This window comes from Aethalodelphis obliquidens, unplaced genomic scaffold (assembly GCF_003676395.1).
Source record: "Aethalodelphis obliquidens isolate GAN/ISIS:26980383/991018 unplaced genomic scaffold, ASM367639v1 scaffold51, whole genome shotgun sequence".
NCBI lineage: Eukaryota > Metazoa > Chordata > Mammalia > Artiodactyla > Delphinidae > Aethalodelphis > Aethalodelphis obliquidens.
In genome coordinates, this window is record NW_020837995.1 from 7758134 (window position 1) to 7779828 (window position 21695).

The window sequence follows — 21695 nt, forward strand, 5'->3', positions numbered from 1 at the left end:
CACTCTTCTATCAACCCTCCCCTTCCAAAACCCATGATTCTACTTCTGCCTTGAAACAACAGAGAACTGAACCTACTCTCTCTACCAGAGGACCGGCTTTCACTATCCGGATACACATTGCGAATCTCTTTAACTATTTTTCATGTGACACCATCCACAAGACTCTCACCAGTCTGGCTGCTCTATTCCTAGGACTATTTCCTGAAGCAGGAAATATTAGGCAGGATGGTTTAAACTAGTGGGAAAACTTGGACACTGCTGGTACTTTGCTCCTTCCAAACTGCCCTTGGTCAGGACCATTCCAAATATGTTCAGTAATGCTCGGGGTATCATGCATGCCAAATAAAGTGGAAGAAAGAGAGAGAATTTCATAGTTTGACTTCTCAATACTTAGCTTTAAATGTGAATGGATATCTTCCAACAAATCCTTTCCTAAATTCCTATCAATTATAAATTAAACCATTTCTCTCATAACAGAATGAAGAAAGGCAATTGCCTCTGGCCCAGCAAGTGTAACAATGTCCATTTCTTACCCTAAAAAATGACTCATCTTTCTTTCTTTTTTGGAACAGCTGAGGCAGAGTCCAAGGAAGCTTTGGACACAGGAGGAAGCTCAATCACGAACAACCCCATGCTCCTCCAAGGCACCCAGAGCAGTAATATGATTTACCCTCCAACCATTCAGTGTGCCAAAGCTGAGGCTTAAAGGACAGTAGGTCAACTCTTTCCATCTCAGTAAATGAAAAAGGCAGTGATCTCAACATTACTCAAACTCTGCAAAAGGGTTTTTGGCTCACTCAGGAAGGCACTGACATTATTATTGTGGGATGACGGATCGCCCTGGCCCGTCACGTCACCATCAAAAAGCTTAAGTCACTGAAAGGCCAAATGTCTTGTAATGCCCTAAACAGCCTGTCAGGGGAGACTTATTGTGGCTAACAGAGGGAGCAATGAGATGGAAGCCTGTGCAGAGCCAGTATAATACATGTCAATAAAGGGAGAGGCACAGGGAACCACCAATGGCATGGATCAACTAAAAGGCTCCAAAAATCTTTAGATTAGTTTTAGAAATAGGTCTGTTCTATTATGTTTGCTCATGAAAATAATAAATAAAATAGTTTCCAGGATGGGTAGGGTTGTAACTAACAATCTTATGAATTTGGCCATGTAGAATAAAGTATGGATAAAGGATACTGAATTAGGAACTTAAAGATGTTTTTGAGTATTTGAGAAGAAATCTCAATAGCCAGAGAGAAATTCCACAAGAAAAATAAAGCATTGTACAAGAAAACAAACAATCAAATGATAATACTTATATAAGTACTGAATTTAACCGAACACTGTGCCTTAATTACATTGAGTGTACGTGAGGAGGAGTATGTAAAAGAAAAGGTAGTATAAAAAATCTAATCTGTCCTAATAGGAAATCAAAGAGAATATCCAAAAATTGATAAAGCCAAACAGTAGTTAAATAAGCACAATAGTTAAATAAGTTCAAGATATTTGCCCCTGAAGGATGTGACTAGAGACTGCTTTTTTTATTGTAAATGTTACAGTACAGTTTGACATATTTTACTATATTACTTTAATAAAAGTAAAAAAAATTAATAATAAATAAAAATATGGAATCTTCAGGGGACTGGAAGGAAACATAGAGCTAATTTATATAATAATGAGGTTAATGACTTACTAAGCAGCATATCAGAGCATAAGTCAAACAGGACGAAACTAACAGATTTGATTACATAATATTTAATGTTCTTGAGTATCAAACCAAAAAAGGAACTCTAAATTAAATTAAAAGGTACATGAGAAAATGGAGAAAATATATGCAATACAGATAATATACAAAAGGTTAATACATTTACACATTTAAAGAGCTCTTACCAATCAACAAGGGAAAGAAACATTCCAATAGAAAACTGGCTGGGGCATAGACAAGGAAGGAAAGAAGGAGGAAGGAAGTCAACACCTTGTTTAAAAAAACAAGTCCAATTTCTCTAATTAAAGAAATATACAGAGAGGAACCTGAAAGATGATCACAAGTCAAAGAAGTAACAGTGGTAGATTCTGGGTTGGTAGGTTCATGGATGTTCTTGTATCTTTTTTCACCTTTTGCTTATCTGTATTTTCTGGTTTTCTATTAATCTTAAATTCATAATTAAAGAATTTATTTACTGAAGAAATTTTTCTGGAATATATTAAAGTATACTCAAAAATAAATAAAAATCACCCAATATTCTCCACCCTGAGCTAAACATTGCTGGCACATTTCCTTTCCATTTTTGCTTTTTATGTCTTTTCAACAAAATTGGATTCATATATTTCTCACTTAACATTACACGATAAACATTTTCTTATTACATTACAGATACTTCTAAAATAGAATATTATTTACTTCTTGATATTCCATTAAATACATGGATATATGACCAGATTCTAAATTCTAACAAATCACTACTAAAACATACCAGCTTTTCATAACATTCATTTCAAGCAAGATTAATTTAAACCTTTTCAGAGAAATGCAACCACCATGAATGGTTTAAAACCAAAATGGAGTACAGGGATGTGATGTTAGAGAAGTATAGGAACCTGCTCTCCGTGGGTGAGGATACCTTCCTTCCAGAATTCCTTATCCAACCACAGGGTTTAGAGTCCTTCATTTGCAGAGTGTCTCCTGGAATCTTCTGCTTCCTACAATAGGGTTTCAGTTTGCAACGTTTCAGGAAAGATTGGGAGTTTGTGGATATAATTTTTTTTTTTTTTTTTTTTTTTGCCTCTCGCTGTTGTGACTTCTCCCATTGCGGAGCACAGGCTCCGGACGCGCAGGCTTAGTGGCCATGGCTCACGGGCCCAGCCGCTCCGTGGCACATGGGATCTTCCCGGACCGGGGTACGAACCCGTGTCCGCTGTATTGGCAGGCGGACTCTCAACCACTGCACCACCAGGGAAGCCCCTTGTGGGTATAATTTATCTTATTCTTTTAAAATTGCAGCCTCCCTTTTAATATACTTGGTAACTGCTTGGGATGTGTCTATATGAACTGTGTACTATATGCTTCTGTTATAGTCCTTACAATATTTTATTGTCTTATTTTCTGTAACAATTTTCCATGGATTCTTTGGGCTTAAGGTACATTAAAAGGGAGACTGCGATCCTGGGACTTCCCTGGTGATGCAGTGGTTAAGAATTCGCCTGCCAAGGCAGGGGACACGGGTGCGATCCGCGGTCCAGGAAGATCCCACGTGGCACGGAACAACTAAGCCAGTGGGCCACAATTACTGAGCCTGCAAGCCACAACTACTGAAGCCAGTGCGCCTTGAGCCCGTGCGCCATTTATTTTTCTGGAGAATAAAACCACCTCTGAGGGCTTCCCTGGTGGCACAGTGGTTGAGAGTCCGCCTGCCGATGCAGGGGACACGGGTTTGTGCCCCGGTCCGGGAGGATCCCACATGCCGCGGAGCGGCTGGGCCCGTGAGCCATGGCCGCTGAGCCTACACGTCCGGAGCCTGTGCTCCACAACGGGAGAGGCCACAACAGTGAGAGGCCCACGTACCAAACAAACAAACAAACAAAAAAACACCTCTGAGTGATTAAAATTTAGACCAGCTAGTCAAAATGCTTTATCACCTGTTCTTCTAAAACACTGATCAACGGAACAAGTTTTACTAGGGATAACAGTGTAATTGTATTCTGGAGTTCATATCGGCAATATGGTTTATGACCTTGATGCTGGATCACGACATGTCAATTGTATAACTGCTATTGTCTGTTTGTTCAATGATTAAAGTATCACGTGATCTGAAAAAAAATGGGGACACGTAGCTGCTGTAATCTGATGTTTTTAGATAAATGGAAGAATCAAAAGAAAATAAATCCTCCTGTTTAGTAATAACAAAGAGCCAGCCTTTTTAAAAAGTAGAATTACACTTATTTTCATGATTTTAATATCTAAAAATTACTTATGGTAGTTTTTTTTTACTTTCTGTACTTGTTTATTATGTAAGAAATACTTGCCTTTGAGAGGGATAAAAAATCAAATAATACAGAAGAATGTAAAAGTTTTTCAAGTCAAAATTACCCTCACCCCAAGAAAGATTTTTGTAAGTCTCGCTTTTTTAGGCATATGCAAACTTTCTATCCTTTACCTCCCTACTCCTCCCCAACACAAACACACACAAATGGCATGGTGCTTCGCAACTTGCTTTTTTACACTTAGTGTATTTCAAAGATTTTTCTATACCATCACATACAGATACACGTCATGCTTTCAAATGATGGCATAGTATTTCATTGCATAGATGTAGCATTTTTTTATTCAGCTCACTTAGGTTGTATATAGAAGATTTGTTATTAAAAAACAATACAAAAATTTAGTCAAAATTGATCATAGGCCTAAAATAGAAAATTAAAACTATAAAATTTCTATAAAATATGTGTGATTGTGGGCTAGCAAAGATGTCTTAGATACAACATCAAAAGTATGATTCATAAAAGAAAATACTGATAAATTGGAATGCATCAAAATTTAAAACTTCCACTCTTCAAAGGACACAGTTGAAAAGGAAAACACAGACCAAATATTGGGAGAAAATATTTGCAAAACGCACAGCTGACAAAGGACTTACATCCCGAATATATAAAGAAGTATCAAGACTCAATAATAAGAAAGATTTGAGCAGACTCATCACCAAAGATGTATGGATGGCAAACTAGCACCAGAAGATGTTCAACATCATTAGTCATTGGAGAAATTTAAAACCACAATGAGATACTGCTACACATTCAAATGTGAAAATTATTTTTTTTTAAAACTAACAGTACCAAGTGCTGACAAAGTTGGAGCAACTGGAACTTTCATATATTGCTGATGAGAATGCAAAATGGGACAGCCGTGTTGCAAAACTGCCTGGCACCTTCTTACAATGTAAACATACACTTACCATATGAGTCCATAATCTCACTCCTGGATATTCACCCAAGAAATGAACATTTATATTCACACAAAAACCTGTACATATAGCATCTACATTAATAACTGCCAAAAACTGGGAACAATCCAAATGTCTCTCAACTAGACAATGGATAAGCAACTGTGGTACATCTATACAATGGAATGTTACTCAGCAATATAAGGGAACAAATTACTGATACAAAACATAGACAAATCTCAACTGCATAATGCTAAGTTGAGAGAAGTCAGATTCAAAAGGCTCCATAGTATTTGTTTCCAATTATATGACTTCTAGAAGACAAAACTATAGGGACAGGAAACTGATGACCGTTACCAGGGCTGGGGGTAGGGAAGGGTTAACTACAAAAACAGTACTAGGGGATTTCAGGGGGAATGATGCAACTGTTCTGTATCCTGATTGTGATGGTAATTACGTAACTGTATGCATTTGTCAAAGCTCATAGAACTGTAATATTAAAAGGGTAAATTTTACTGTATGTATAGAATACCTCAATTTTAAGTTAACCTCTTTGTACAAATCTTTGCTTAGTTATGTTTATATGCCCAGAAGATAAATTAGAATTTCTAAGTGAAAAAAAATAGAGTTGCCATATGATCCAGCAATCCCACTGCTGGGCATATACCCAGACAAAACTATAATTCAAAAAGATACATGCACCTCTATGTTCATAGCAGCACTATTTACAATAGCCAAGATATGGAAACAACCTAGATGAATGGATAAAGAAGATGTGGTACATATATACAATGGAATACTACTCAGCCATTAAAAAGAATGAAATAATGCCATTTGCAGCAACATGGATAGACCCAGAAATTATCTTACTAAGCGAAGTCAGAAAGAGAAAGACCATATATCACCTACATGTGGAATCTAAAATACAACACAAAAGAACATATCTACAAAACAGAAAGAGACTCACAGACATAAAGAACAGACTTGCAGTTACCAAATGGGAAGGGGAGATAGGGGAGGAAAGGAATGGGAGTTCGGCATTAACAGAGGCAAACTATTATACATAGGATGGATAAGCAACAATGTCCTACTGTATAGCACAGGGAACTATATTCGATATCCTGTGACAAACCATAATGGAAAAGAATACAGAAAAGAATATATATACGTATAACTGAGTCACTCTGCCGTGCAGAAGAAATTAACACAACACTGTAAATCAACTGTATTTCAATAAAATTTTTTTTTAATTGCTGAGTCAAAGAACACTATCTTTCAAATTTTGGTAGTCTGCCAACTGTCCTCCAAAAAGGTTGTACCAAACTATATTACTAACAACAGGGTACGCTGAGATGAAAGTGCCTGCTTCCCCACCCAGGCCAATCTGCTTATGTCAAAGCTTTTCATCTTCGTCAATCTGAGAAGTGTCAAAAGGTATCTGTGAGTGTGATCTACATTTCTTTAATTATGAGAGAAGTTGAGTCTCTAGTCAAATGTTTACTGCCCACCTTTTATTTTTTCTGTGAAATGCCTATTTGCATCCTTTGTCACTTAAATGGCGGGTGATTAATTTGTAATACAAATTCTAGATCTTAGGGGCTAGAAGGGCAGTGAGAGTCCTTGGTACTTGGTCTTACGGTCAGGAACGTTTACCGCTGTGTCCAGGAAATCCTGGCGACACACAGCCTTCAAGGAGACGGAAGCCTCTCCGGTGTCAGACCGGCGTGTCTCTCCCAGGCCTGGCCAGCCTCCGCTGAGCCCGCCGCCCTGCTTGAGCCCGCCGCCCAGCTTGAGCCCGCCGCCCTCTTATTGGCCCTGCCCCCTCTCCGGGCCCAGCACCCTGACACGACTCCGCCCCGCCCTCTCATTGGCTTGTCGCGCGGCGATAGAGTTCGCTCCTAACCTGTGCGGTCCCTCACCTTCTGGACGGCAACTGGGGGCTAGTGTCCAGTCGTCAGAGCATTGACACTCTCAGCGTCACCCACTGTCCCCCAAAGGGGAGGGGTCTTTCCCGCCACCGCAGCTTCTCTGGAGGTGGAAGAAGCCGCGGGTCAGAAGCCCTCCTGCCTCCCAGAACGCCGTTCCCTTGGCAACCAGAAGCACGACGCTCCCAGTCTCGCGATAGGGGAAAAGGGCTATACCATCCAGAAACGAGACGTGGGGGCCCAGGAGCGGCAGAGGACCCAGCACTGTCGGAAACCGGAGACCTCGGGCATCCCTGCTGTCTCCTCCGCCTTCCCGGCGGATGGTGGAGAGTGTGGAATGGTTTGTTCGTATTTAGGTTGAACTTGGAAAGAGGATGTCTGGATGCTTGTATGGCTCTGTCCTTCACTATTAATACGATGCCCTGCAGGTCCGCTAATCCTCTCTGAACTCAGTTTCCTCCTCTGTAAAATGGGGTGATAACAATTGCTTCCTCACAACACTGTTGTGCAGCTCAAAACATAATGTTATGTGAAGTTCTTAGTAAATGTTGGGTGCCATGTAAATAAAAAAATAGTAGTTTTGCCCAGATTGGCCTACAGTCCAAAAAAGGTAATAATTGCTATTTGCGCTTTCTTTCTTTTGTGGTTTTTGTAATTCTCAGCACGTGAAGACTATTTCCCTGGGTCCCTGAATTGACTTTCTTCATCCCCAGTACCATCAACTGTCTGCTTCTTCCAGTTTGAACAGAACCTTACAGTTTGCAAGGCATTTTCACGTACATGGACCCTGTAGCCTTATTGTTTTAGGTGGTAAGATGTGTATTCTTTAAGTGTTTTTCAGCAGAGCAAATAGACAAAGGTTAAGTGAGTTGCTCAAAGAACCACAGCTACAATCTCGGTCAGTGGTGGGTGTAAAAACCTAGCTGTAAATGCCATCCATATACTGCTAAATCCTGCCTTTCTATCTCCAGCTCAGAACTCCACACTCTTTTATCTAACTGACTATGTGACATCTTCACTTAGACATCTCCACTTCAATGTAAGAAGCACCTTAAACTTAAGATGTAAAAAAACAAACTTCTCCACAGTCCCCCCTCCACCCCTCCTTCTTATCCATCTCAGTAAATGGTAACTGCATCCTGCCTGCCAGTCTCAGGCCAAAACCTTGAAGTCATCCTCAATTCCTCTTCTTGTCACACTTTACAATCAGCTTATTATAAATCCTATCAGCTTTACATTCAAAATATATCCAGAATCCAACCACTTCTCACCACCATCCGTGCTTCCATTAAGGTCTGCACTGACATCATCTCTTGCCCAGATTTTTGCAATAATCTCCTAACTGTTGACTTCCTTGGCCCTACTACTTTCAATCAGCAACCTGAATGATGTTTTCAAAACCTAAGTCAAACAATGCCACTCCTCTGCTCAGGACTCTCCATGACTTCCCATTTCATGCAGAATCCTTACAATGCCCACAGGTCCTTGATAACCATACCCTCCGTTTTCTTCCAGACCTGCAGTCCTACCACCCTCTCCCTGGCATACTTTGCTGCAGCCTCACTGTCCTCCTTGTAAGTGTTTCTACGCAGGAATTCTTCCCAGCATTTCTCAGGAAATGTACATGTTTTTCCAAATTTAGAAAAAAAAAATCAGTTAAGAAATCAGGGAAATTGGAGAAAGTATTCTGATTCTCCTGTGAAAGTTAAACCATAGCAATCAACATAGAGATGTAACTGAAGAAATCCACTGATGTCAAGATAAGTCGAGAGCAAGAGCAGGAAATGCTGACACTCTGAGTCAGAAGTTGAGATCAACATTCCAGGAACCAGGACAGGAGCACCTGGGAGAGAGGCGATCACAGTCTGATAGGTCAATCTTGCTTGGAGCTGGTGCCATGTTATAAGTGTGCATCCCCGGCCCAGTCTGCTGCTAACAGTGAGTCATTCTTGCAAGTAAAATAAATATTAGTAAGTTGATACTCATTGTATACTTTACACAAATTCTATGACTGATATTCCAAGGAGCAACAAGTTTTTATTCAGAATAAGCCCTTAAATTGGCAATTTCCAACCCATGATTCTGTGAAGGGCTGTTGGCCTTGCTTGGAGATTTGTATGTTACATTATTCAAATGGTGCCCAGTAATGTTCTCTGTGTTCTCCAGTATTTGAATATTTGCTGTAGGCTACATCTCTTACAAATACTTCTAAATTTAATAGTCCTTATTTTTTAAACAAATGCTTCAGATAGCATGGTAATGAATAAAGAATATGAAGAAGGTTGGAAGTATGTTAAAAATAACAAGATTTAGGGGCTTCCCTGGTGGCGCAGTGGTTGAGAGTCCGCCTGCCGATACAGGGGACATGGGTTCGAGCCCCAGTCCAGGAAGATCCCACGTGCCGTGGAGCGGCTGGGCCCGTGAGCCATGGCCACTGAGCCTGTGCGTCCGGAGCCTGTGCTCCACAGCGGGAGAGGCCACAACAGTGAGAGGCCCGCGTACCGCAAAAAATAAAAATAAGAGTTGGAGAACTCCTGGCAGTTCTGATTTCTTGTTTCTGCATGCCAAAGATTAGTATCTGTTGGAAATTTGGAAACACTACTCCTTGTTCTTGTGTGAGTAAACACACACATGCACACACACACACACACACACACACTGCCTGGAACACAGTTCCTCAGCAATCCACATGGCTTGTTTCCTCTCTTCCCTCAGGTGTCTGCTTCCTCAGGTGGGTCTTTCCTGACCACCCAATATTAAATAATAATTCCCATCTCTGAACTCCCTACCCTGTTCCCTTGACTCTATTTTTTTCATAAGGAGGAGAGATGCCACTGTTTGGATTGCGATACGAAATAGCTGGGTGACCTTGGGTAAATTCATAAACTTTTGTGGGCCATAATATCCTCATTTGAAAAATGAACGTTGACTAGTTTTGCAGTTCTTAAACTCTACTGTATTAGGATAACCTGAGGAGATTAAAAAAAAATACTGATCCCAGACCTATATCTAAGATTAAATAAACCTGAAACTCTCCTCAAATTTTAATGTGCAGATAAATCACTGGAGGATCTTGTTAAAACGCTGATTCTATGTCAGGTGGGACCCAAGACTCTAACAGGCTCCCAGGTGATGTCAAAGCTTCTGGTCCACAGACTACTCTTTGAGTAGCTAGAGACTAGGTAATCTCCAAATGACTGCACAATTCTAATATTCCATGAATAAAGGCCATCCTTTCCATTTTAATTTTTGGCGAAAACTGATGCTCATTAAGAAAACAACACATTTCAGATTTCTTGGGGATGTGAGGGGGAAAAAATAACTAAGAAGTCAGGGCTGTGACAGGTGCCCATGATTAACTGGTGTTCTCATTTTTTTGAAACTTGCTTATACAACAGAAGATACATATAAAGCAAGTGAAAAGAAAGTTCAGGTTCAATAGAAACTTAGTGTCTCTTTACTGTTTGTAACCTTTCCAGACTAAGTCCCTATTGATTACATTTTTCATGAAACTCACCTCATCTTGAATTATTTTCTGTCATTCTCATTTCGTTTATTTACCTTCTGCTGCTTCCGTTTTGCAAACTGCTGAGAGGCTGTATGTGCCTTGAGGGCAAATTTAATAAACTGTATTTGTTGCATGTTAGTACACAATAAATTGTGCCTTTGTTTTTAGTTCCTTAAATTCTTCTACATCAGCTATTGCAATTACACCCTCAAAGCAATTCACATTCAGATATGTTGGAGAGCACCATATTTTTCTCTGCTGTGTTTTCTGAACTGCTGTGTACAACCCCCCCCAAAAAAAATATTCTAGAAAGTATTATGCCTTTCAAAATAATTCATAAAGATTTCATCTAGAGTCAAGATATTTTAAGCTAAAATTTCCCTGGTCGCATTCCAGGTTGGTGACATATGGCAGCATTGGTTTCAAAGTTGGTTTTTGTTTTTGTTTTCAATCTCTCTCTGCTCTTGACGTTCTCCTTCTGAGTGGAGTCAGGTTTGAATGAATGAGAGAGCCCACGCTGTATGCCATCTGGGCTCCAACTATCATTCCAGCCTTGTTGCCCCAATTTCCCTTTTCTCACCATAAGCTTCAGCCAAATACAACAACGTACTAGGAGAGGAAGCTCACTAAGCCTCGTATCACAGATTCTACAAACTAGATTAAATAGCCACTTCTTTTGAAGGGTAGTCAAAAGCGTGTGCTACTGGACAGTTCCCAACTCGCGTGAGTCTGTGGCTTAGAGTTATTAAAAAGTAACAATTACTGAGTGTTTAGGACATGCCTTAGGTGGCTCTTTCCATGTCACTTCCTAACATCCTATGAAGTGGCACTGTTATTACCCAGATTTGCAGTTGAGAAGCAGAGCATGGTAGGTTGAGTGGTTTTTCCGAGTTCATTCAGAAACTAAATGGTGCTGGGATTCCAACCGAGTTCCACACCCTGTTTGTTCTGTTCACCTCCTCGCTGGACTCAATTCGGGAAAAGAGGTTATTTGTATCCACTAGATGGTGCTGATTGCCTTCTCTTCAAAACAAAACTATAAACCTGCTTTCAGCACCTCTCAATTTCCTTGGATTTTAGGTATGATCCAAGAAACCACTGAACTGAAATATCCTGTTTGTTTGAACTGTGCTTGGGTACATCTTTAAATAGCCATCCCAATAGGAAAAGTGAAAACTAGATCCCAAAAAAATCAGAGTGGATTTTTAAAAATATCTTAGTACATATTATAAGTATCTCATATCCAATAACCATTGGTAACTTTGAGTGACTAAGGTTCTCATACATTTGTAGTCCTATAAAATCTGCAGGCTATTTTTAAAGTCCATGTTTTATTTCATATACCCCTTTTACCCCAACTATACTCCCTCCCGTGCCACCCGGTCCTGCTTGGCCACAGTGCTGCCATGTAATCAGGAGACATGACCAGGGAAGTAAATCAAGTCTTAAAAGAACAAAAAGCAAGTTCCGGAACAGGTAATCCTACTTTTTTTTTTTTTTTCAGTGCGCGGGCCTCTCACTGCTGTGGCCTCTCCCGTTGCGGAGCACAGGCTCCGGACGCGCAGGCTCAGCGGCCATGGCTCACGGGCCCAGCCGCCCCACGGCACATGGGATCCTCCCGGACCGGGGCACGAACCCGTGTTCCCTGCATCGGCAGGCGGACTCCCAACCACAATCCTACTTTTATTCACAGTAAAATGCACTTTAAGTTTAGTATGTGTTTAGTTCTTTTTTAGTACAATCTTTAGTACTTAAAAGCTATTAACTAAATCTGCTAAAAATGGGTTCTCAGATTTTGTCGTTCATAAGGATCATTTCAGATGTTATTTATTTTAAATATTTTTTAATTTATTTATTTTATTTAGTTTTAGCTGCGTTGGGTCTTCGTTGCTGCACGTGGGCTTTCCCTAATTGTGGCGAGTGGGGGCCACTCCTCGTTGCGGTGCACGGGTCTCTCATTGCGGGGGCTTCTCCCGTGGCAAAGCACGGGCTCCAGGCAGTAGTTGTGGCACACGGGCTCTAGAGCACAGGCTCCACAGCAGGTGGGATCTTCCTGGACCAAGGCTCAAACCCCTGTCCCCTGCATTGGCAGGAGGATTCTCAACCACTGCACCACCAGAGAAGCCCCTCAGGTGTTATTTAAAATGTTGACTTTAGTCCCTATTCCCTGATTTAGTAAGCCTGGGGTCCAGCCCAGGAATCTGCATTTTAACAAACACCCTGGTGATTTTGGTGCAGTACGACCAAGAGAATGCTTTGAAAAACACTGACTTCAAGTTTGCATTTGAAAGGGTAAATAGCACTGAGGTCGATGCTCGGAGAGGCACCATGGAGACGCCTGGAGCTGTGCAACCCAGGGGCTCTGAACAGAGAAGTCCAGTACTTCCTTTGTAAATAGTAAGCTAGAAAACTGAAAAATGTTCTCCCTTCCCACTTCCTTGATTCTGAACCCTTTTCTTCCTCTGCCTGTCTATTAGGGAGTGCTATAGAGAATCAAGTGTTAGTCAGAGGATATCCCCATTTTTTTTTCTTGCGGTACGCGGCCCTCTCACTGTTGTGGCCTCTCCCGTTGCGGAGCACAGGCTTCGGACGCGCAGGCTCAGCGGCCATGGCTCACGGGCCTAGCCGCTCCGCGGCCTGTGGGATCTTCCCAGACCTGGGCACGAACCCGTGTCCCCTGCATCGGCAGGCGGACTCTCAACAACTGCGCCACCAGGGAAGCCCGGATATCCCCATTTTAAAAATGGGTGGGGGGTGACGGGAAGCTTGCTATGTCACAGTATCTGGTAGCCCAAACACACGATACCCTTTGAATTTTTAAGTGAAAGGAGATAGCCCAGGCATTGTCATGTGACCATGTTTAGCTTGTCCAAGTGATATGAGTGACAGCATGGGGGGAAAAAACCGGTGCCAGGATATTGTGGCGATTCCTAAAAATCAACACACACACACTGTGCAGCTGTGCATGTATGGCCCAGAAAGCTAATAGAGGCTTGTTTTTTTAAAGGTAGTAAAATAAATCAAAGAGGATAAAGATACCTTCTGAAATACAGAATATTTTGGGGGGGGTGGAGGGGTGCATCTCAATTCTGCCCTCAAGAAATCAGCTCTGCTAAGTGAGTCATTCTCACCAGAAAGGGAGAAATCGGTTTCTCTTCTTTTCTTGGAGAATTCCCTCACAGTAACAGACTGTTTTACTCTCCGGTTATACTGCTGGCTCCACACATTTGTTGCCTGCGGCAATTCTGTTACCTGTAAAGAATTATAGAGTAGCCAGAAGTTTCCCGAGGCCAGCTGCATTCTCCTTTGCTGGATGCCAGTTGAGATTACACGGTTTTGCTCTTGGCATTTGGCCCCTGCCAGGAAAATGAACGGGACACTGCTTGTGGGTTATGGCTAAAAAGAAGTTTAGTAATTTCACGGCAGCAAGTAATCCTGGGCAGAAACTCACTGTTTCAGAACACTGTCCATGCACTGAGTGTCATACTTCACGCTTGTCTGATTCCAAACCATAACTTTTGAGTTGAGCTAGGTCTCTGATCCCATAGGGTATTTTGTTTGTTTCTTCATTTTTTGTTTTAAATTGGGTCTCCTGATCTATATACTAAAATGCATTTTTAGAATAAAAATTATATAAATCTTTATTGTTATGGAAACCTTGCAATTTATTTTAACTTAAAGGAAGTTAAAAGAAATTCGCATAGCATATTTGAAATGTATTCAGATCAAACTTTCAGGGTCTTAAGTAACAATGTAGAAAAATTATTTTCCTCAGAGTTAACATCTAAGAGATAAAGAAGAAATAAGTAAATAACCAAAGGGGATGTTTATTAGTCAGCTGTCAGGCTGCCATTCTGGCTTTCTTAGCATCTCACTCCTTACATATATTTTTTCTTAGTTCAAATTCAAACTAATGTTTCTATCTGAACATACAATATGTTTATTAGACTAGAAGCTAGTCATCATTTTGATGACTGTAGGCTTTCTTGTGTAAATCTTTTTCTTATTTGATCATTCAATTCCTTATTTAACCAAGATTGGTTTATTTTCTCTTCATTTTATCATCACAGACAAATTGGAATTAATATACTAATTTGGCTCAAAATTTGTTATGTAACCCATACACTGACACACAAAACCATTTTAAATTACACATCCCTGGTTTCTCAGCCAGCATCTGCAAAGAGCTGACCTGGGCCTGGTCTCTTAACTTCTCTCAATCTGTTTCTTCATCTAGTAAAATAAGGGGCAGGATAAAGATTTCTAAGCTTACTTTCAGCTCTGAGACTCTGTGAATATCTGACCTAAGCAGACTTGGCCCTCTTTGGAAACCACTGCTCATGTGTTCCAGCCTGAACTGCAACAGTATTCACACCAGCATAAAAAACACGTGTTCAATAAGCAGGGCAGTAAGAATTGCCTGTTTAGAAATACCTGGGCAGTGGTAACAGCCATCGGTCTTGTCCTCGGCAATCCATAAAGAATTAAACAAAGCAAAACCACAATCAGTGCACCCTATTTTTACAGCACAACACAATAGAGTGAATTGAAAAATGGTTTAGGTTTTATGAGATTTGGGTTTACATCTCCCTCTGTTGTTGATTCTAGAAGGACAAGCTTCTTCACATTTCCAGGCTTCAGTTTACCAGCCCATCTATTAAATTTTGGAAAGTAAACTCCTGAATACTTTTGCTTACTTTGTAGAAATAGAGAAGTTAAATTGTTCTTAAGATTCTATACTGAATGTTTCACTGCAACTGTAAATAAAATGAGTACTTTTACTTCACATAAAAGCAGCCTTCTAATCTATGCTGAAGAATGAAAAAAGGTGAATTATCCGGTTCAATTCACACCTGTCATCCATTAAATGCTCATTTATCTTGTATGTTTTGTTACAGATGACTTGGTATTTTTGTGAAATCTGCCAACTATTTTCTTGTTATGAATCTAAAGATCATTACCTTGGTCCAAATTTATGGAAATTTTGTATTCAGGTGGCGTACTTGCATTCATGCATCCATTTGTCTACCTTTTCTTGGTCACTTTCGCTGAGTCAAATCCTCTAGTGAGCTATTGCTGAGCAAGTAAGCTTTTCAGCCTTTCTCTAATCATACCTAATTGCTCAAAGATCCTGACAGAGGCAGGAGCTAGATGGTCATATTAATCCCCACCAACTCCTCACCACCACTGATTTTAGATAGCAAGTGTCAGGAGTAAGGGGGATTTCTGAGTGCCAATATGTAGTAGTTACCTATCTATTCGCGATAAGAGCAGGAAGAAAATGGAAGGCATTAGTCAGAGAAATATTTCCCCTTCTCAATGTCATGAAAAAGACATTTTAAAGCACCTGGTTTCCCCTCCGCACATTTTGCTTATGGATTAGGCGTTTTTAAAAATCAGGACTTCTGGTCCGAGGTCTTGAAAAAAATCACTTAACCTCCTGGACCTCCATTTCTTCTTATTAAATTATAGAGGTGGTATATAACTAGGCTAAGATCTTCCAAATTCTAAGTGCTATGACTATATGAAGTAAATGGTCATTTTATGGAGGAAGAAACTTCTCGGATTTAAAGAAAAATTTGCCATCCAACAAACAAAATCATTGAGGAAGATGCACTCTCAGTGAAGGATAATTTTCACTTTCCCTCAAACTTGTCAGCATGTGATCATTCATTGTTCTCTTGTCTCTTGTGGGGGGGTTTCTTTTCTTTCTCCCTTAAGCTGTCCAGAGGGCAGGGACCATATCTCGAACACTTTATACTCCATTATAATAGTGCGTATTAAATGCAATAATACTTACTGTTATGAATGAATGAATCTTGTTAACATTTCGTATATCTGCATGGAAGAGTACTCGCTCTTTGGGGGAGTGTGGGCAATGGATGAGAGTGATGTGAGGGCAATGACTCTTAAATTAAACTAAGGGTCAACTCGATGCAGAATTAACAGGGAAGACCTGAGGCAGAAGATGATGCCTGTGAGTACTCTCAGCTGAGCAATCTCAATCTTGGCCTTCTGCTAAGAGTTTAACATTTACTCTAAACTGAATGCCTCTGCCATGAAACAGGAAATCATGAAGCAGAAGGAACTTTAGGAAATAACATTGAGAAAAACAGCTGTCGGGCATGAAGGCTTTTAATACAGTCCCCAGTATAGTTTAATAACGTGTGCCGAGTGGGTATTCAAAAAATAGTCATAAGGGCTTCCCTGGTGGTGCAGTGGTTGAGAGTCCGCCTGCCGATGCAGGGGACACGGGTTCGTGCCCTGTTCCGGGAAGATCCCACATGCCGCGGAGCGGCTGGGCCCGTGGGCCATGGCCGCTGAGCCTGCGCGTCCGGAGCCTGTGCTCCGTAACGGGAGAGGCCACAACAGTGAGAGGCCCGCATACCAGAAAAAAAAAAAAAAAAAAAGTCATAATAAGGAGAGATGATAATGATCATCAGTACTTTGGAGGGTGCAGTGGAAGAATTGGTCCTTAATGCCTTCTGTACTGTTTTTAGCTCTGTCTCTAACTTGTTTCATCTCTTAGGGCCATCTGTGCCTCTAGTTTCCCCATCTGCAAAAGAGAGATCATATCATTTCCTGCAGAAGTCTGTGGACTGTGCTTTAATATCCTCCAGTAAATCGTATATAAATACAAAGCAGGCAAAGAGAAGCCAAGTGCTACCAAGAGAATAAACTTTAAGGCAGAGAGTATTATAAATTAAAATCAATTAAGACCTTCTAAGTATTCTAATGATTTGAAGTAGTTAATGCAAAGGTAGTTGTTACATTCACTTTAGATTTTTTCTAAGTAAATGGGAACATTGATTATAAATAAATTCCAGGATAGTTTAACCTATTAAACTCTCTATTTTGTACATATTTACCTATAATATGATGAGGGTTTTAAATTAATTTCTGAAGCAAACTAGCATTATTTAAATTAAACTTACTCTTAAAAAGGAGCAATAGGGACTTCCCTGGTGGTGCAGTGGTTAAGACTCTGTGTTCCCCATGCAGGGGGCCCAGGTTCAATCCCTGGTCAGGGAACTAGATCCCACGTGCATGCTGCAACTAAGAGTTCACATGCCACAACTAAGGAGCCAGCCTGCCACAACTAAGACCAGGCGCAACCAAATAAGTAAATAAAAATATTTTTTAAAAAGGAGCAGTAATTCTTAAAAGTGCTTTAATAAATACACCCCCCAAAAAAAGAAATATTTCTTCTTGTTTATTGAGAATATATAGGGAAAAAGTAAAATTCAGAACATCCTACAATTGCCTAGTTCATAAAGCCAAACTGAAGGAATTATCTGAGTAAATTGACACCCTTTGAGCATATCAGCAAAGAGCCGTTGGTCACTCTCACCCTGAAAGCCTAAATTGCCTTATTTTCTCAATTCCCTTTACTGATCCATGTGGTTTCTTGTTTTTTCTTTTGTTCAGTCAGGTGGTGCATTGCAAAATTCAGAAGCTTAATAGACTTTTGTAGGTCTCCTTTTTTAAAGTCAATATGTATCTTTATCTATACACATGGATTATTCTTAAATATAGCAAAAAAGTCTCCTCTAATCATGATCTCCCCTGGAGCTGGGATGGGGTCGACACTATGAGGAAGAAGGAAGGAAGGTGGATGTTTAGGAGGTGAGTAACGGCATCTGCTCCAGCTTATGAGGTGTACATGTGGATCACTCTTGTATGTTCAGAATTGTCTTCACAGGGACAGAATGGATTCGCTTTTCTTTCTCAAAATCAACTTCCAGTAAACCACTGAAAGACTCAAACAAAATTTTAGGTACATTTTCCTTTTCAATGTGATTTCTATTTTCTTAGTTTCTCTAGATCTGCAGTCATTATTTCATCTATATTTAAAACTGGCCAGAGTTCTAGTATTATCTTTCAAGAGTTGGGTTTGGAAAGAGAAGTATCCCTTGTATCATTTGCTTTTTAAATAATAATGGACTTAATTAAATGCTTCTCTCAGAGAAACAACCCAGAGACAGAAGGCCAGCGTTTAATTCTGTGTGGACCTTCGGGTAGTAGTATATAAAATCTGTTTACACCAAATTTCCTCCATGAAAATTACAAAGAAGGAAATGCAAAAGGGAATGAGAATTTTGGCCTAGGGAAGCCAAAATAAACTAGAAAAGATTTTTATAAGCATGTATTCGTATGTAGAATAATAGACTATAGAAACATAAAATTTCAGAGTTGAAAAGAAACTTAAAGTCTCATTTTCCCTTCAAGGTTGAAATACAAATTAATTGCTTCAGTCTCAAAAAAGTGTGGGACAATACATAATTTTCTTTATTGTTTTACTATAGCTTTATTTTCATCGTGAGATCCTGAGATAATAGATATAATCGCACATTCAAGGTTTCCTTCCCTCTCATGTGACACCATGGGCTCTGTGGAGTGTGAAACGACATCTGTCCCCTGTGTCATTGCCTACATGGTCATCCCTTGCCCCATTTGGTCTTGTGATCCATCCTTCCCGGCCACCTGCTCCTTTGGGCTTGAAGCTCTCTCTTTCTTTCAAGACACTTATGTAGACATCCGAGTGAGGCCCTGGCTCCTGGACTCACTACCAAACTCTCCACAGGGATCCACGCCCTGGGGAGCAGGGCACACACTGGTTCCCTTTGCAATTGCCCAAATCTTTCTTTGTTTTGCTGTTTCTTTGTTTGCTTTCTTGGAGCTTTGCCTAGGAGGCAGCATTAGGCCCCTTATCCAGAAGGTACAGACGTCTACATTATCACTTACCCCTGACTTCTCTTCTCTACTATCCTCACGTCCAGGGAAGCTTTTTCCACTGAGGGGGGATGGTTCCCCTTCCTCAAACCATCTCAAACCTTTGGCTAACCCAGTGTTTCTCAGTGCGTGGCTAACCCAAGATTTCTCAACATTGGCATTATTGGTATTTTGGACCAGATATGTCTTTGTTGTATGGGCTGTCCTGTGCATTATAGGGCGGTCAGCAGCATCCCTGGCCTTGACTCACTAGGTGCCAGTTGCATCCCCCAATTCTTGAAAATCATTACCAAATATCCAGTGGGCTCATCCCAAGAGTCCCCTCTGTTCTCCTAAAACCTAGGCTTTGATACACAAAAACTGGAAAGAGACTCACAGTCTATTTGCTTTCCTTTGAGGCAGTGAACGCCTTCCCCGCACCTTCCCAGAGGCAATACATGTGAATGTATCAAGCAAGGAAAAGGAGGGAAGAGAAATTAGATGCATCAGGTAATATGGTTAATATCTCAAAAGCGTTATCCCATCTGTGCTGTACTTTCTCACCTGTTGCCTTAAAAGGACACCACATGTCATTCTAGCACCTCCTTTGTGTGTGTATTACCTTTTGTATATGGACTGCAGTGAATACGCATATAAAAAGAAACTTAAGAGGGGGCAGAAACGATTTAACCACTAAATTCTGATCAATACAGCTGACAAAAGGATTATGTTTCACGCCCAACACAGACGCCTAGAGCTGTGCTTCTCCGTATTGAACTTCCCTTCCAGATTTAGAACTTACACTCCCTCTAGTGAATTACAGAGAGGCTTAGGTGATGAAGAGAGAAGTAGATCAAAGACCTTGCATTTGATGCCTTTAACCCTTGTATGAGTCATTCCAAGGAGATTGATGAGAACCAGCAATAACTCTCCTGACAGCAAATCTTACCCCAGCTCGTCCTCAATAGAGATTTAGCCACATCTCCAGATGCCATATCTCTTATTTACTCATTCATTTATCATTCACTCATTTAAGTTTGGAAATAAGGGCTCCTAAGTCCCCAGGACATAAACAGCCATCAGAGGTTCACAGAAAACAATGCTGGAGATTACAGTCTGAGGTCTATGAAGGTCTCCAGGCCTTTATTCTGCCCATTAACTAACTTATCTCCTTGGCACAAATGGGGATAAACACTGGTTGAACCTGTGGCTAACAGGCAAGATATTTTAGCTTCTAAAACCTCATATAATGGAGAATCTTAGATCATTTCAATTTATTTTAAAAGCCTTGCGCTCACACAAAAAGGCTTTTGATGCTACCCTGGGCATTAGTATCGATTTCGATTCCTGTTTTATTCACATACTCTCAGGTCATTAACCATGATTCATTTTTCTTTTGACTACAGAACTCTAATACAGCAGCAATTGGTCGTGATATAAACCTGCTAAATGTTTACAACTATTTGGGGAAGTTAATCACTTTGCTATAAACTTAGTTACATCGTATATTGCTACATTGGTAGACTACAATATGAAAGCACTAATCCTTCCCCTCCACAGAAATTCAGCCTAAAATAAGCTCTTTTTCCCTGAGCATCTCAGATCTGGTATGCGGCAGCCGCTACGAGCCACCCAACCCCGTCAGGGCTGCCAAGAGCACAGCAACGCCCAGAGCTGGCCTGGAGCTGCAGCATTTCTCTCCAGCCCAATCAGACTTGTGCTTGAACTCCAATATTAGCTTAACACACCACGTGACTGCCTTATAGTTCCTTTTCAATGGCTGAGTCCACTTTGGGTTTGTCTATCTGCCCTTAGTTACCTACATATTCTGCTGTACTCTGCATCAGTATATTATGCTCATTCTTTTTTTTTTTTAACATCTTTATTGGAGTATAATTGCTTTACAATGTTGTGTTAGTTTCTGCTGTATAACAAAGTGAATCAGCTCTACGTATACATATATCCCCATAACCCCTCCTTCTTGCGTCTCCCTCCCACCCTCCCTATCCCACCCCTCTAGGTGGTCACAAGGCACCGAGCTGATCTCCCTGTGCGATGCGGCTGCTTCCCACTATATGCTCTTTCTTATTCAGGATCTGGCTTATAGATTTAGAGCAAAGTCAAACATTCTTTCAACATCCCTTTTTTTTTTGAACCTGAGAATTGTTTGGTGAAGAACGATTCCAGCTTACACAGTTATTTTTTTCTTCAGGGATTCAAACAGTACTTTGGCACTGTGTACTGCCTCAAAGTATCATCATTATGAATACTAATAATTGTTGGGGTAACTGGTAAAAACATCAATTTAATATTGTTTTCTGAATAAGATTACAAAAATGCCTCCATGACTTTTTTTTTTTAATGTAGCATGTAAGCACTAATATGGATATAGTTTTACTGTGTGCCACATTTTGTGTTAAACAGACCATGCCATTTAATCCTTAACAACTGCCCCATGAGGTATACTATTGTTTCACTTGGATTCCCCTGAAAACAGAGCTCGAGACAAGGGCTTTGTGCAGTTGGTTTTGGGGAGGTGATCCTTGAGGGCATGAATGAGGGTAGAGAAAGCCAGACAGGGAAGGAGGAAGAAGAGTCAATAAAAGGATGCATTAT

The 21695-nt window shown here is 40.5% G+C and overlaps 1 protein-coding gene across 1 annotated transcript in view; it reads right to left on the reverse strand.

Moving 5' to 3' along the window:
- The window catches only part of FSIP1 (fibrous sheath interacting protein 1), a 76396-nt gene extending 69350 nt beyond the window's left edge, over positions 1–7046 (reverse strand). The window contains exon 1 of the mRNA XM_027083851.1: positions 6854–7046. The gene's annotated coding sequence lies outside the window, so the exon portion shown is untranslated. The remainder of the gene's footprint in view (positions 1–6853) is intronic.
- Between the last annotated feature and the right edge of the window lie 14649 nt (positions 7047–21695).